Below are 15,970 nucleotides of genomic sequence, written 5' to 3' on the forward strand. Positions count from 1 at the left end.
TAAATACCTGTGTGCACAGTGCAACCACTTTGTGTTTGTGAGGATAATTGGAGGTCAGTTTATCACGGGGACACACAGATCCTTTGGTGTTTCCTTTGACCACTTATATAGCTTTCTTCTGATATTCTCAAAGGAGTATGGTGGTCTGCAAACTCTGATGGAGAAGTGCCTCCGAGTTGCTCTGCTTCTTTTTTGGTGTAGCCTTACCATGATTGCGTCCATCATTTCCGCTCCTTCCTGCTCACATTCTCGTTCCATCATTTATGGGAATGACTATGCTGATTCCCATGGTAAAGGCTCCATGACAGAAGCATGGGAAGAAAAAAGATTTTGCTGCCTGAAACCGCCAAAAGGCAGTTTGTAGAATCCTTTCTCAACATCAGAGCTGTGAAAAGATTTTTCAAATTGCTACAGTCAAAGCTGATGTTTCAGTCAAAGTTTGTCAACAAATAAAGTCAGTGAACTCAACCACTCCTATTTTGACAAGTCGCGCAGATAACTTACCTCTTTCCTCAATCTGCCTAAGTTATGCAGAGTATTCTGGCAGAACTTTCTAGGACAGTAGGTTTTCCTTCATAATTCTGTCACTTGCAGATATGCACCTATGGAGGAAGACTGTTGAAGAGATATGGGAACATGTTGAATGGATGTGAATAAGTCTATTTGCTTATGTGGAATGTCAACATAGGCTGTTTGATCTGTTAGGCCTGCTTTTATGTTTAACCTTCTTGTATTTCTATGCATCACTTTGGAGGCCATTCAGTTTAATGGGACTTTAGCATCTTACAATCGGTATAACTGTGGTTATCTGATATACACTCCAAATACTGGCTTTATAAATTGGAACTAGAAGCATTTTTGTATCATGCTACCAAGGTTTCTTTCATTATGTAATCAATGTTTTCAAATGTCTCCATTGGCTTTCCTGAATGTTTGTTTTTGTTAGATCAATACTAAAATTTATGAATTAATCAGTTTATAAAAGTACATTATTCTTTATTTCAATGGCCATCAATGTTATCATAATGCTCTCCTGGATCTTTAGAAAAGACCTTAGAGATAGTCATTTGATGTGTGTATTTATAGTGTTAAGACCAGGTGAGAAGGAGTGAACTGGCTCCCCCCTATCCAACCTTATTGGTTGGTCACAACAAAGATTTAAATTTCTTTTTTATGAGGATATGCCTTTTCCAAATAAGAACGTATTTAACTATTTAACTAAGCTGTGAGCAATAGGGAGCCAAGCAAATAAGATTTTCTTGAGTCAAAGAAAGAGTAAAGTTATTAACCACTAAGCCCAAGAAAAATAATAGAAATGCAACGTCATGCATTTGACCGTCGTGCAGTCATTAGGACACACACACGTATCAAAAATAAGGGGAGTTGGAGTGCAACAAAAATAAGATAAAAGAATATACGGTTCAGTATCCTTTGATCATCCTTGAGGCATAGATTTTAAACATTGCTGCCAAATTAGGTTAGCTGGTCTCTTGGATGTGGTCAGCTGTTAAAGATGTTGTAATTATTATAAGATCTCAGTTCACTGGTAGGTTTCTGGTAGAGTTGGCTTCTCGAACTGGAGGACATGCTTATTCCAAAAGAGAGAGAAGGAGAAAGACAGCCCTCAGCTTATTTCCTCAGCTGAAGACTTTCTAGACACTGCCTGTGTCACTTGCAATCTCTCTCTAGTGGCTGTTAGCCTTGACTTGAAATACTTCGCCTACTGTGTATTTCCAAGAGGTTTTGGGTGGGTCTCTGTGGCAGCTATTGTTTCAATATCCACTACTTTGCATTTTTAATATCTCTTCCTAAGACAGTTATGAGTTTTAACGGGTGCCTGGGTCTCGGAAATGTCTCTCTCTTCACACTCCCCTGAGGGTGGTTGGTTTCTCATCTCCACCTTGGAAGGTGGCCTTGCATTTTCAGTTCAAATTGCAAAAATTCCAATCAGTTGGAAGTTGAAAAATCATATTTTCAAAAATAAAGGTGTATTGCCTCATAACAATAGGCAGATAAACTGAATACTGAAACTGTAAACATAAATGTGAGAAAGCTGTTTCTGTCTGTTCTTAATGAACACTCCAGATCTAATGGTTCTTCCCCCTCTGCAAACTAAGAGAGGATTGTCAAGCATCTTTTCATCAAGATGGAATCTCTTTAGTTACTTTGACTCACTTTTTTCTTGCACTATTCAGCCTTTCCCCTCCTCCTTTGAAAACAGTGGCAGTTGCCTGTCAGTTAAGTAATTATATGCCACAAAGTCCCAGCTAGATTATAAAGGTCTCAGTATTTCTGGACCACACTCTTGTCTTCTTTACTGTTCTTCTGAAGTTAAACAGCGCATTTCCTATGTTTTTCCCATATTTATATGTATCCATAGAAATAAAAATATGGTAGCAATGCAAATATTAATGATGAACTTGTTATGATGTGCTGTTAAATGGTCCAAGATTAATAAACTGCAGAAAATAAAGAAACTGAAATTTAAAGAAAAAACAGAAAATATTAGCAACACATAGCAATCCATCAGCATCTGAAAAGAGAAAAGAACTATTAACAATTAGGACAGGAACTTTCTGCCTGACATAGTTTAGTGTTTCGCAAAAAAACAATCATTTTGTCTTTTCAAATGCCACACAATCTGCTGTGGTTTTACTCATCATATGGATGTGTTCATTGCTGGCAAGGCTAACATTTATTAACCATCCTAAGTTTCCCTGAGAAGGTGGTGCTGGGCTCTCTTAAGAGATCCACTTTAGAGGTCAGTTAAGAGTCAGCTTGGATGGTGTGGGACTGGAGTCACTTCTCAGTCAGAACAAGCAAGGGCATCAGGTTTCCTTCACTAAAGGATTTAATTAAGCCAGCTGGTTTTTAAGACAATCCAACAGCTTCATCGTCACTTTTACTGACATAAGCTTTTTAATTCCAGATTTTTTAAAAACTGAACTCAAATTCTCAAACGGTCATGGTGGCATTTAGATGCACATTCTACTGGATTACAATTCCGGCAACTTAACCACTACTTTGCCATAACTACTATTTCTAACATATCAGGTTGTAAGTATCAGCCTGGTAGTTGGTAACTGTCCTGGTTCAGGAGTTTGGAGGGTCAAACCCTACACCAAAATTTGAGCATATAATCCAGGCTGCCACTCAGTACCGAGGGAGTTCTATGCTGTCATGACTTCTGGAACTGATATTCAGCACTTATCGGGTGGGCAAGGCAATTGCATTGTCTAACATGCTCACCAACGCCCAAACCATTTTTATGATCAGGCCTTATTAGATTAATATCAAGTGGCTAAACTGAATAAGCATTAACAAGCAGTTCACTGCTTGCAGCAGGGTTAAGTTGCATTGGAAATCTGGTAGCTTCACTACAGAGCTGAGCGGAAGCCCGTCCTTATGAAATCATGAGTGCCACATGGAGGTTCCTTCATTGGATTTTGGTAACATGTTAATGATGCATTAGCACTAAGTAAATGAAGACTGAGCATTCTGAAAAACTTGCACAACTCAAAAAACTAGAAATGGTATAGGAAATTAAAGAGTTACAGTATGCATATCTCAAATTCAAACCCATTACAGGTACTTTCCACCAAGGTCCAACTTAACCATCTTGAAAATAGCAGTGATATTTGGGTGTATTGATGTTAAACTGAATATTTACCATTCTGTGTTCTGTTGAGCTGCGAGAAACCCCTTCTGTTTAAAGATTTCATCTGAAACATTTAACCTAACTTTGTCTTTCAAGTACTGAGTTACTTTGTGTGTATTTCTGGTATTTTCAATTTTATTTCTTCATGGAAAAAATACTGATTTACAGTGAAGTATTTTTTAAGTGTAGTTGCTGTTGTAATATAGTGAAACACTATCATTCCCTGGCCAGACAAAATGGAGATTGTGCATGCTTGCTTATTGAAATAATTTCGCATTGATATAAACTGTGTTACAATTATGAGGCTATAAAATAAAATTTTGGGACTGTAGCTTTAAGTTTAGGGTAAATGAAGGGGGTCATGTGACTTGTTCTGCAATCTGCCTGACAGTAATCCTGCTGGTTTGTTTGTTAGAGATCTTGAAGACTTAGGTTGTTTCACTGAGAAGAAGATAGGGGTTTTTTTATGCCTGTCTCTTTGAGGTATGTGGAATATTCCTTGTTCCAGTCCTACTCAGGCCCCCTCCCACAACTCTTTCTCCGGTACATCGATGACTGCTTCTGTGCCGCTTCATGCTCTTGTCTGGATCTGGAAAAATTTATTAATTTTGCTTCCAGTTTCCACCCCTCCATCATTTTCACATGGTCCATGACTGACACTTCCCTTGCCTTCCTTGACCTCTCTGTTTTAATTTCTGGTGATAGACTGTCCACCAATATTCATTACAAGCTTACTGACTCCCACAGATACCTTGACTACAACTTCTCACACTCCGCTTCCTGTAAGGACTCCATCCCATTCTCTCAGTTCCTTCGCCTCCATCGCATCTGTTCTGATGGTGCCACTTTCCAAAACAGTTCCTCTGACATGTCTTCCTTCTTCCTTAACCGAGGTTTTCCACTCATGGTGGTTGACAGGGTCATCAATCGTGTCCGGCCCATCTCCTGTGCATCCGCCCTCACACCTTCCTCTCCTTCCCAGAACCATGATAGGGTCCCCCTTGTCCTCACTTATCACCCCACCAGCCTCTGCGTTCAAAGGATCATCCTCCGCCATTTCCGCCAACTCTAGCATGATGACATCACCAAACACATCTTCCCTTCACCCCACCTGGCGGCTTTCTGCAGGGATCATTCCCTCCAAGACACCCTGGTCCACTCCTCTATCACTCTCTCCAACTCAATCGCCTTCCACAGCACCTTCCCATGCAACCGCAGAAGGTGTTAACACCTGCCCCTTTACTTCTCCTCTCCTCACCGTGCAAGGGCCCAAACATTCCTTTCAAGTGAAGCAGCATTTCACTTGCACGTCTCTCAATTTAGTCTACTCCACTTGTTGCTCCCAACACGGTCTCCTCTACATTGGAGAGACCAAATGCAGACTGGGTGACCGCTTTGCGGAACACCTTCGGTCTGTCCACAAGCATGACCCAGACCTCCCTGTCGCTTGCCATTTCAACACATCACCCTGCTTTCATGCCCACGTGTCCGTCTTTGGCCTGCTGCAATGTTCCAGCGAAGCTCAATGCAAACTGGAGGAACAGCACCTCATCTTCCGACTAGGCACTTTCCAGTCTTCTGGACTTAATATTGAGTTCAACAATTTCAGATCATGAACTGTCTCCTCCATCCCCACCCCCTTTCCGATCCCCCTTTTTTCCAATAATTTATAACTTTTTTACAATTATATATTTTTTATTTTCCCTCCTATTTTTAAATTTATTTCGATCTATTGTTTCATCCCCACCTTTTAGCCCATTTCGATCCCTTCCCCCCACCCCACCCGCACTAGGGCCATCTGCCACTAGCTTGTCCTGCTTACTACCCTTAAGGTCCCCATTAGCACATCCTTTAGATAATATCACCACCGTCAACACCCCTTTGTCCTTTTGTCTATGACATCTTTGGCAGTCTCTTCTTGGCTTCCACCTATCACTGGCTCCCTATCGAGCTCTCCTGTTCCACCCCCTTCTACCAGCTTATATTTCATCTCATTTCTATATGTCTTAGTTCTGATGAAGGGTCAGACGGACTTGAAACGTCAACTGTATCCCTCTCCGCAGATGCTGTCAGACCTGCTGAGTTTTTCCAGGTATTTTTGTTTTTGTTCTAGGTTTTTTATGATTGAAGACAATGGCAGCAATCTTTGAGTTTACAATAAGTAAACTCTGATTCTCTCAAAGTCACAGAATGTTGTTGAAGGTACAAGGTTGTAAACAGTTGTGCTGTGAAATGTCCATTTACTTATAAAATGAAAGGGATTTAAGTTAAGAACGGCCAATCAGAATTTCTACCTGGATGTAAGGTTAACGTGTTGCCATGAGAAAAAGGGCAGAGGAAACCATTTTTGAGATGAGGCTACAGGCTTTCCTACAAATCAATGTGGCCAGCAGAGAGAAGAAGCTGCTTAGCTTTGTAAGCAGCCATATGTGGGATGGAGACTGCCTCTAACTGAAGAGACGCATTCTGTAGTCTTCTAAAGATTTCAGGAGATTTGTCCTGACATGGCCAGAGGGAAGAAGAATCATCAGAAAAGGCTTCACTGCTGGTGGCAGATTAAGAAAATCTCCATAAACTGAGGAAAGAACCTGGAGAGGGTCACTCAAAGTCACTACTCGATGAATTGGGGACATGGGAACCCACTGGAAGCTGGGAGGAATTGTGGACTCTTTGTTATATGAACTATATTTCCATGGAGAGTGCAATGTCTGTTAAGTATGAAAGGGGAATATTCCTCTCTGTAATTTGAAGTTCAACTTGCCTACGAAAAGAAAATAGTGTTTATGCAACAGTGCTTTTAGTCATTTGTTATAGTAAAAGTTTTAAAATGTGCTATCTTGCCATGTCATTCTTTGAGCCATTAACTGGAAGTTCAAATCTCTTTTTAACAGTTTTTGGTGTCTCAGAGATCATAACAACTGTATAATATAAAAATAGTTTCTTCACAAAGTTTAACCTATCATCATATGATATAGCTTGTATCAATGTGAAATAGTTTTAGTAAGCAAGCATGCACAAGTCTCCATTTTTTCAGGACAGAGAGTGATACAGGGTATTTCTCTAATTTACAAAAGTGTCTGCTTTCAAAAGTACTTAAATGCCTGTGATACCTGAGGATTTGAAAGCTGGTATATACATGTAGGTTGTCTGTTTATTTACAAAGGTGACAGTATAACATGGTCTTGCTGCTCCCATACTGTTCGATACAGATATTGGTCAGGAACCAGGACCTACAGTAGGAAAATCTCTAAATGACTATCAGGGGTGAAGATATAAAAAAGCAAGGACAAAAGCTGAGATAAATAATTACACTGTGATACCATCTTAAAAGGTGTGCTAAGACAATATGTCATTTAAATATAGGATGGTGTCATGACAGCGGATCACAGCCCGAATTATTTACGGGCATATTGAACTTTTAAAGGAAGATGTGTGCTTTTTAAAAAAAAGATATACAAGCAAGAGTTGGCTGAGAACGTAAACACTTGCTGGAAAATTCCTATGTGGATTACACTTGATTGACTCATCCAGAGAACATGGAATGTCACACCTAAAAAGGTATCAAGGCCTATTTCAGACAGACACTTGAAAGGGAAAGACGCAATGCAAAGGGCTGACCTCTAATCCCCTGTAGTTACAGAAACAATGGAGGCTGATTACCATCTCAGCAGAAACCATCTCCTGTTAAATGATATCTCAGAATGTGGACATGATCTAAGTTGAAAGAAAACAGATTCTGGGGGAAAGACACGTTTGTTTTTTCCTTCCAGGAATACACAAGAAAAGGGCTTAAAAAGCCAGTTGCAGACCTGGTCTGTGTGTGATAGTTCTGGTGTTTTAGTTCTGGTGTTATAGTTCTGGTGTGCTAGTATGTGTTATGAAGGTTACAGTAGAAGAACAATTAGTCATCCCTGCAGCTTGCAGGTAAAAAGCTTTCCTCTCTCTCTGTTGTTGGAGGCAAGTCACAAGTCAGCAAAGCCACAGTCAAAAAGGAAACAGGACAACTCCTTCAGTCAACCTGCAGAACCAAGTGTCTCCAAACCAACTGCTGAACGGCCAAAGTCAGCTGTATTAGAATCACCCAACTTCCCAACCAAAACGTTTCACCACCAGCTCCTCACAGGCAAGCCAAAGACTGATTCGTATAACTTTTTTAACTTTTATTTTTGGACTCAACTTCCCATTTCTGATCTCTGTGTGTGTGTGTGTGTGTGTGTGTGTGTGTGTGTGTTGCGTTTTTTATTTTTTCTCCTGTTTTTAGTAACTAATAAACTTACTCTTTCTTTGACTCAAGAAAGCCTAGTTAAATTGGCGCCTTCTAAACCATGAATACATTTGGACTGGGAAAAGGTATCCATGAGTGAAGGGATTGCTTTTAAATTAAACCTTGTTAAGGCCAACTGAATAAAGAAGGGGCACCTCACCGGGGAGCATAACAATTGGGGGGCCCTCACCCAGAGGCTGCTTGTAACAATTGTTTTATTCCAATAGAATCTTCTGAAACACTGGCCAAGATTTTTTGGAAGACGTGTTTCTTCCAGCTTCAGAAAGCAACAATCACTACAGGGTAGGTGTACTCAGAATATCTACATGCAAAGTATTATCCCAGGCTCAGCATCCAGCGTTGCCCACATTATCGCCTTGTATATCCAACCCACTGTGACTATTATTGCCTAATGAAACATTTCTGTCATTGATACATTCTTACTAACAATTTGTGTGTCACTCAGAAGCCATTCATTGTTAAATTAGTTTATGGCATCGCAAAGTGGGGGAGGATTATTAGCAAGAGCAGCCCTTACATTTTAGCAAATAACAGATATTGCCAGGAATTAATTAGGGGTTTCAAGGTAGCTGCAATTCAGTGGCTGGTTGTCTTTCAACTACAATCACCAGAGGTTGTTCTGAGCAGAGGAATATATTGAGGGAAAAAATTGTTGCATCTTACAGAATTGTGACAAATGCCAGCTCTCTCGAAAACCAATAAGTACATCCGTGACTCTCGAGATGGAGATCCAACTGGACGATCCAGTTCTTGTATTTATTTTGCATCTACCAAAACAGAAAGAATGGATCCTTAGATTAATACCTCATCTGGAAGATAGCACATCCAAGAATGTAGCAGTCACTTGCTACTGCATTTAAGTGTCAGCCTAATTAAATGTTTAGTGGGTGAATGTGCACTCTCTAGACTCATATATGAACAACGGCTATTTGAGCAAGGTGCAGGACAGTTGCACCAGTGGAACTATATCTCAGCCACAGTCAGCATTTTGAAGAGTTAAATTAGAGACAAGGGAAAAAGCTAGCAAGTGCTGCATTTTTGCTTTAGTTGCAGTGAGTGTGGGCAGTCGCTGATGTTCTCCACAATCGGATAGCCTATTGACATTAATTGAAAAGGCTCACAGGTGAATAATGGCCCCTTTGTTGAGGCAGCTTCAGTATGATCAGCACCAGTAGAGCTATACCTCAGCAAGGGTATTCAGGGGAGCAGGAAAGAAAATGGAAAGCAAGGAGGCAACACCTAACATAAAACAACCATTGATTGGCAAGGACGGTAGATTCCTTTAAAAAGAACCCCAAAAGCACCAATTAGTACCATATTCTGGAGAGTGCAATCAATATCACAGGGCCAATTTTACCAATGCACAGCACTGGTAGGGAGAATCGTTCAGCTAGTCATCCATACCTGGAAATTACAGATATTTTGCAAATCACTTTTTCTCCATTAGTTTTAATTTCAATTAATGTACTGTGCAGAAATTCATGGATAGTGCTCTCGCAATTTTCCAGTACGTGTCACTGAGGGGTGAGGCTGCCAATTGGTTAGTATTTATCCAACTGTTTTCATAATTTAACCCCTTAAACCCAGGTGTCATTCTGATTAATATGCTCTGTACCCTCTTCAAGACCAATATACATTTCCTGACGTTTGGTGCCCAAATTTGAAGTCAATACTCCAAATAGGATCTGAACATGGCTCTGTACAACTGAAGCATCCCTTGGTATCCAATCCCTTGAGATAAAGGTTAACATTCCACTAGCTTCTTTTGTCTATTTACATAATCTATGTGTCCCTTTATAAATTTCTGCTCCCAACTATATAAACTGCTAATTCACTGTTATCTGCAAACTTCATCCAAGTTATTAATATATATGGTTAAAAACTGAAGCCCTATTACACATCTTTTGGGAACACCACTTGTCACATCTTGCTTAGCAGAGAACATTCCCTTTATCCCTGCACTCTCTCCCCCACCTCTCAATCAATTATTAACAGACATTGCAAGGTTACCTCTAATTTCATGAGTTTTCACTTTTGCTAATAATTTCTCGTGTGAAACTTTAAAAATGTTTTCTGGAAGTCCAAATAGGCAGCATCACTGTATCCATAGAGTCACCCTATATAGATATCTTCTAGTAATAAATTCTCCCAGACCTTAACTGCCAGTTTATTGCAAACTTTACAAATAGAAAATATATACATAAATGTAGAAATAATGTCTCTGTAAAAATAATATTCTCAAAAATTATCCCTTTTCTTTTATTTAATTCATTTTGCATATTAGACAGAAGAGCCAATTATTTACATTCATTCATTTGAGGTGAATTTTGATGTAAACTGTTTATCTCTTCCTATTGCTCTATTATTCATCATTAAGCAATACAAACTTTGTTATTATTGTGTGATAATGTATTCAAAATCACAGGTTTCAAACAAACAGCCCAATTCTAAACTGTGTAAAATGGTGCACATTACAAAGCAGGGATTACTGTCACTGGAGGGGGGAAAGGTTTCAGCAGCTGTGATATGGTTCTAGGATTAATTTCAGCAGAACAAAGGCCACAGCTGTGACTATGAAGGCTGCCTGACAATCCAGGACCACAACTTTGTATTCCAATTGAAAAAGCTTTTGCTGCAACTGAACTTCTATCCAGCAGTGAAAATGTTAATGTTATAAATTTGACTTTGACCAACACAAACAACAGACATAAAATAAGAGCATTACGAGTTCTGCAACAGCACTGTAAGGGCCAGATGCATTATTGATAATTGTGTTTTCAAGTAGTTGGTTGCTGAAGGGTTCTTTGAAAGGTCAAAAGGTGAAAGTATAACCTTAGGGCAAAGGAACCGGGTGACGACAGCTTGTTTTTGTTCCACAGTTTGGAAAGCAGATTAGTGTCACAGTGTGCTGTGAACTGTCAATTTGAAAGAAAGAAGGTTTCCTCTCTGAGAGAGGGCTGAATTTCTAAAACTTGTTGGTTCTGATCTTCCTGATAAAGATATTATTCTTGCTTCAAGTTGCAAACAAGGAGATTTTTTTAAATCCTGCTCAACATTTCCAAATTTTGAATCATGGAATCTCTTTAAGTAATTGAAGAAATATTTGGCTGCATTTAGTGCACAATTCTCCAGACCTTTCTTTGGTTCAAAGTAAACATCAGAATCAATTTCCTGAGCTTTCTGTCCTTGGTTTTATTAGCAGCCTGGTAAAACATTACTAAAACATTAAAAGAAACAAAACATTTAAGGAAGCTGCTGTACAGGGACATTTTTCTCTTATTCATTTGAAGTCGTGCAGTTATTGAGGGGCTCTTGTATTGCTGGATGGTGAAAAGAGCTTTCCAATGATGCAGTGGGTAAATGCACTGAGCCATATAGAATAAGAAGGTACCAAATTTGATCCTGGGTCTGCTCTGAGTTATTTGATCTCTGGCAGTGGAATGCTTACAATTGGCCTTAAACTTCCAGATTCAGTAAAAAGGAAATGTTAGGAATGACACTGCTGTTTGATATCTAATTATCCTTCCCAGAATGGGTATGTCTGCAGGCATCAGGGGACTCATTTGCCTCGAGTGTTACGTTGGTTTCCCAGTGTAAGAAGAGAGAGAATCTAACCATCGCTCTTAACATTCAATTGCATTACCATCGCTGAATTCCCCCACTATCAGCATCCTGCGGATTACCATTGACCAGAAACTGAACTGGACTAGCCATATAAATGCTGTGACTACAAGGGCAGGTCAGAGGCTAGGATTCCTGTGGTGAGTAACTCACCTCCTGACTCTCCAAAGCCTGTCCACCATCTACAACGCGCACGTCAGGAGTGTGATGGATGAGTGCAGCTCCAACAATGCTCAAGAAGCTTGACACCATCTAGGACAAAGCAGCCACTTGATTGGCTCCCCTTCCACAAACATTCACTCCCTCCACCACTGATGAACAGTGGCAGCAGTGTGTACCATCTACAAGATGCAGTGCAGAAACTCACCAAGGCTCCTTAGGTAGCACCTTCCAAACCCATGGTCACCACCATCTAGAAGGACAAGGGCAGCAGACACATGGGAACACTGCCAGCTGGAAGTTCCCCTCTAAGTCACTCACCATCCTGACTTGGAAATTTAAAAAAAACTCCAGCAAGTCAGTGGAGGAAAACCAGGAAGTGATTTCCGTTAATAACATTATGTGATGTATCTAACAATAGTTTTTCTATTCATTTATGGGATGTGGGCATCGCTGGCTGGGCCAGCATTTATTGCCCATCCCTAACTGCCCTTGAGAAGGTGGCGGTGAGCTGCCCTCTTGAACCGCTTCAGTCCATGTGGTGTAGGTACACTCACATTGCTGTTAGGGAGGGAGTTCCACGATTTTGGTTCAGCGACATATATATCCAAATCTGGATAGTGAGTGGCTTGGAGGGGAACTTCCAGGTGGCGGTGTTCCCGTGTTGTTCATCTATTGAGATGCCTGGCGATTGGCGTTGGGTGGGGGGAGCAGCCTTAGGCAACGGTTGGAAATGGCTATGTACTTAAGGCCTGCAGCAGCAATTTACCACCTTATCCAAGGCATGTTCCCAAACAAGGGGAAATCTCACTGGGTAGTCCACCCAAATTATTTAAAGAAAGCTCATCCAAGGAATAGGCTGAGGTTAGTGCACATCCATGAACCAGGCAGAAATCTTACCCTACTTCAGTTTTGACAGCATTATGGCAGGGAAGGAAAGCTCCTGCCAGTGGGAAGGATAGAATGAAGCTCAGCGCTACTCCCCAATAGGTTAATAATGCTCTGGGCTCACACATAAAGAGTAGCTGCTTTCGTGAGTTCCTGGAAGACTGCCAGTTCCTGTGGAACTGTATTCCTGCATGAGACTTCAAGACTATAGAATGGCAAAGGAAGCAAATTGGTGTTGGGGGAGGGGATAAAGATGCAGGGGGCTTTGTCTGGTCAGCTATTGACAGCACACAGATACTGCATGCCTGAAATGTCTTGTGAAAGTCTGCTTGCCTTAAAATAGATTGAGTTCCCACAATCTGGGGATAAATAAAGAGTTTATCCTTTATGAATTGGTATTGATTCCCACAAATGCATATCCCTGTGTGTCTAGCCCAACATATATTAGGAAACACAAAAATCCCTCAAGAGTTGCAACAGGATATTGTCAATTCAATTAATTAAAAATAAAGATTTTTTTTTACTGAGAATGGTATCTGTTACAATTATTCATCACAAAATCCTCCTATGAATCAAAGCAGAATTGAAACTCTGCTTTTGCCCCATTATTGTGCAGATTTTGTAGGAATGCTGACAGGAATTCAACTGTCCCCTCTCCACCGTCACACCGCCCCCGGCCCCACCCCCACTCCCAGAGACAACTGACAGGATTGTTCAGCCTCTTGACACGCTTATGCCACCTTCTCTTCCATGATTGACCTGTTTGTGTGACTGCAGCCTTATCGTATAACTTCATAATGCTCCTTAGAGACTACATTCATTCTGAGTACAGGCTTGTAACCCTCTTTCACTGTAGAATTGCAAATGATTAGTTGGGCAGTTATTAGGCATGTGGGAGAATCTGTTCCAACAAAGGTAACTTGTTTAATTTCAAAAATGCTAGAGGGTGGTATCCTGCCTGGTAGTCATTTTATAACGACTTACCATTGTTTAGAAAATGGCAGTTTGTTACATGGCTGAGTGATATGTATATCTGTCTGCTATTCTGATATAGCTTTAATAGTGGTAAGTCCCTTATGGCAAGGGGGTAATAAAAACAACTGAACCAATTACTGGGTGGATGCAGGAAGTGGGGGCAACCAATTATCCATATACTGATTTTAAATAGTAAATAGAGACATATTCGACCAGTTAAAAGTCACAAAGGATCAGACCTTAATCCATGCTATCATTAAGTTAAAGTGCTGCTTGTTGAAGATTTGTAGGATTCTCACTTGGGCAGTGAGCAAAGAAAATCACTATCACAAGACCATTTACAGGACATTAACAGTTGTACTTGGATGATTGCATGTATATATATTACTCAGACTTAAGTCACTCTAATTGACAGCCAACTAAGGCAAGTGTTTGCCTGCACTCTCTGTTCATTTCTGCAACATCTTTTACTTACAGCTGCAGTGATCCCAGATCACAAAAAAACAGCAGAATAGTATGAGAAAAGGATGTTCAGTCCACTTAGCACATCCATCTTTCCTGTACACTGCACATTTTCTCCAGGAAGTTGTTTTTACATTTATTGTAATAAAACATTCTCATTTTTTGACCTGCTGAGGTTAATAACATAAGGTATAAAACTGAGTTTTGCTGAAACTCCTAAATATCAGAATATTGAGGTAATATTATTGGCCGGGATTTTTTGACACCTGGCATAAATGCAGAGGCGGAACCAGAAGCAAAGGCCCTCCCACTACGACCTCCATTCCCATAGCGATCTTGCGCTGGCTGGCCAATTAACAGATTGTAGATAAATGGTCACCAACCAATTAGCTTCCAAAGGCGGGGCATCAGGTGATGCCTACGTCATCACCTGACATGGAAGGAGATGCTGGCAGGATGTTTAAAGGACAGCCAGCACCCCAGCCCTCATTGAAATGGTGGCCTGCAAGAATCCAGCAGCCTGCGACCAACCCCCACCAGACAACAGCCTGTGATCACATCCTGCCACAACAGCCTGCAGCCTGTGACCCCCCCCAACATCCAACAGCCTGTGACCAACAGCCAGCAGCTTGTGACCCCCCCCCCACAACATTCAACAGCCAGTGACCCTTCAACCACAGCAGTCTATGACTCTTCCCAATATCCAACAGTCTGTGCCCCCCCCCCAAAAGCCAGCAGCCTGTTACCCTTTCCAACATACAGATGCCAGTGACCACCCCTCCAATCCCACACCAGACAGAAACCATCTAAACCCCATGATCCAGTGACCACCCCTGATCCTTGCAAGGAAGAGCCGCAGTTGAAACCCACTTGGAGGCATGACAGAAGGAAGATACCCAGTGGTCTAATGGTTCAGTGACAGTTCTCTGCATGTTCTCCTCCAGGCTGCTCAGGCAAGGCAGGAAGTCATTTTTCTAGGGACAGAAGGAAGAGACCTCCCCGCCGAATCAAGGAAGCCAGGACAAAGGCCACAGAGGAGGTCAGTAACCATGAGGTCAACCAGAGAACTTGGCTACAGTGCCACAAGCGGGTCAATGACCATCTCTACACCTCAATTTCATTTTGGGGGCAGCAACTGGAGAAGGATAACCCAACGTGAGTGTGCAGATGCTGGGCAGGGATAGCCTACCATGTCAGTGGCAATGGGTAGAGGTTGCAGTATCTCCTTGGAAAGGTATGGCTGCACCTCTGTCAGGGGATGTGACCCTGGCACTGCTGCCCATGCAAGATGACTCCAGAGGCCCCCAGTGCTATGTGTGTGCCACTGGCTACAGACATGGCAGCAAGCATGCAAGCAATTAAGCATTATGTCTGTTTTAGCTGGGTGACTGACATTATTTTCCTGTGTTCCCACAGGGGAAGGTGCTCTAGAACAGCAGGGAGAAGGCCTGGCTCTGTGCCCAACTCCCAATCATCGCCATCCTGACTTCCCAGGAGGTTCTGGAGCTGGCAGGTTATCAGGGCAGCTGCTCTATCGCAGATGGTGAGGCCGGAGTGCAGTCATAGGTGGGGGAGTGGCCTCATCACTGGGCACAAGGGAAGCCCTAGGCATGCATGAGGGATGGTGTTGATTTGTCCCCCAGTGTACAGACACTGATGTGAAATGCAGCCAGTTTTGTGGGCTCCTGTTTGGAGAGGTGAGAAACACTGATCATTCTCTTCTCTCTCACAGGCCAATCACAGGCATGGAGAGCTGCTGTCTCCGTGGAACTCTCATCCACCCCTGAGGAAGATGAGGAGGAGGGGGAGGGGACCTCAGAGGGTGCAGCTTCACAGCATTCCCCTGCTCCTTTCATCAACACACCTTCTCACCTTGGTGGGTGTGCATTTTTGACTAGAATCAGATTCACAGCCTGGTACAT

This window comes from Carcharodon carcharias, chromosome 6 (assembly GCF_017639515.1).
Source record: "Carcharodon carcharias isolate sCarCar2 chromosome 6, sCarCar2.pri, whole genome shotgun sequence".
NCBI lineage: Eukaryota > Metazoa > Chordata > Chondrichthyes > Lamniformes > Lamnidae > Carcharodon > Carcharodon carcharias.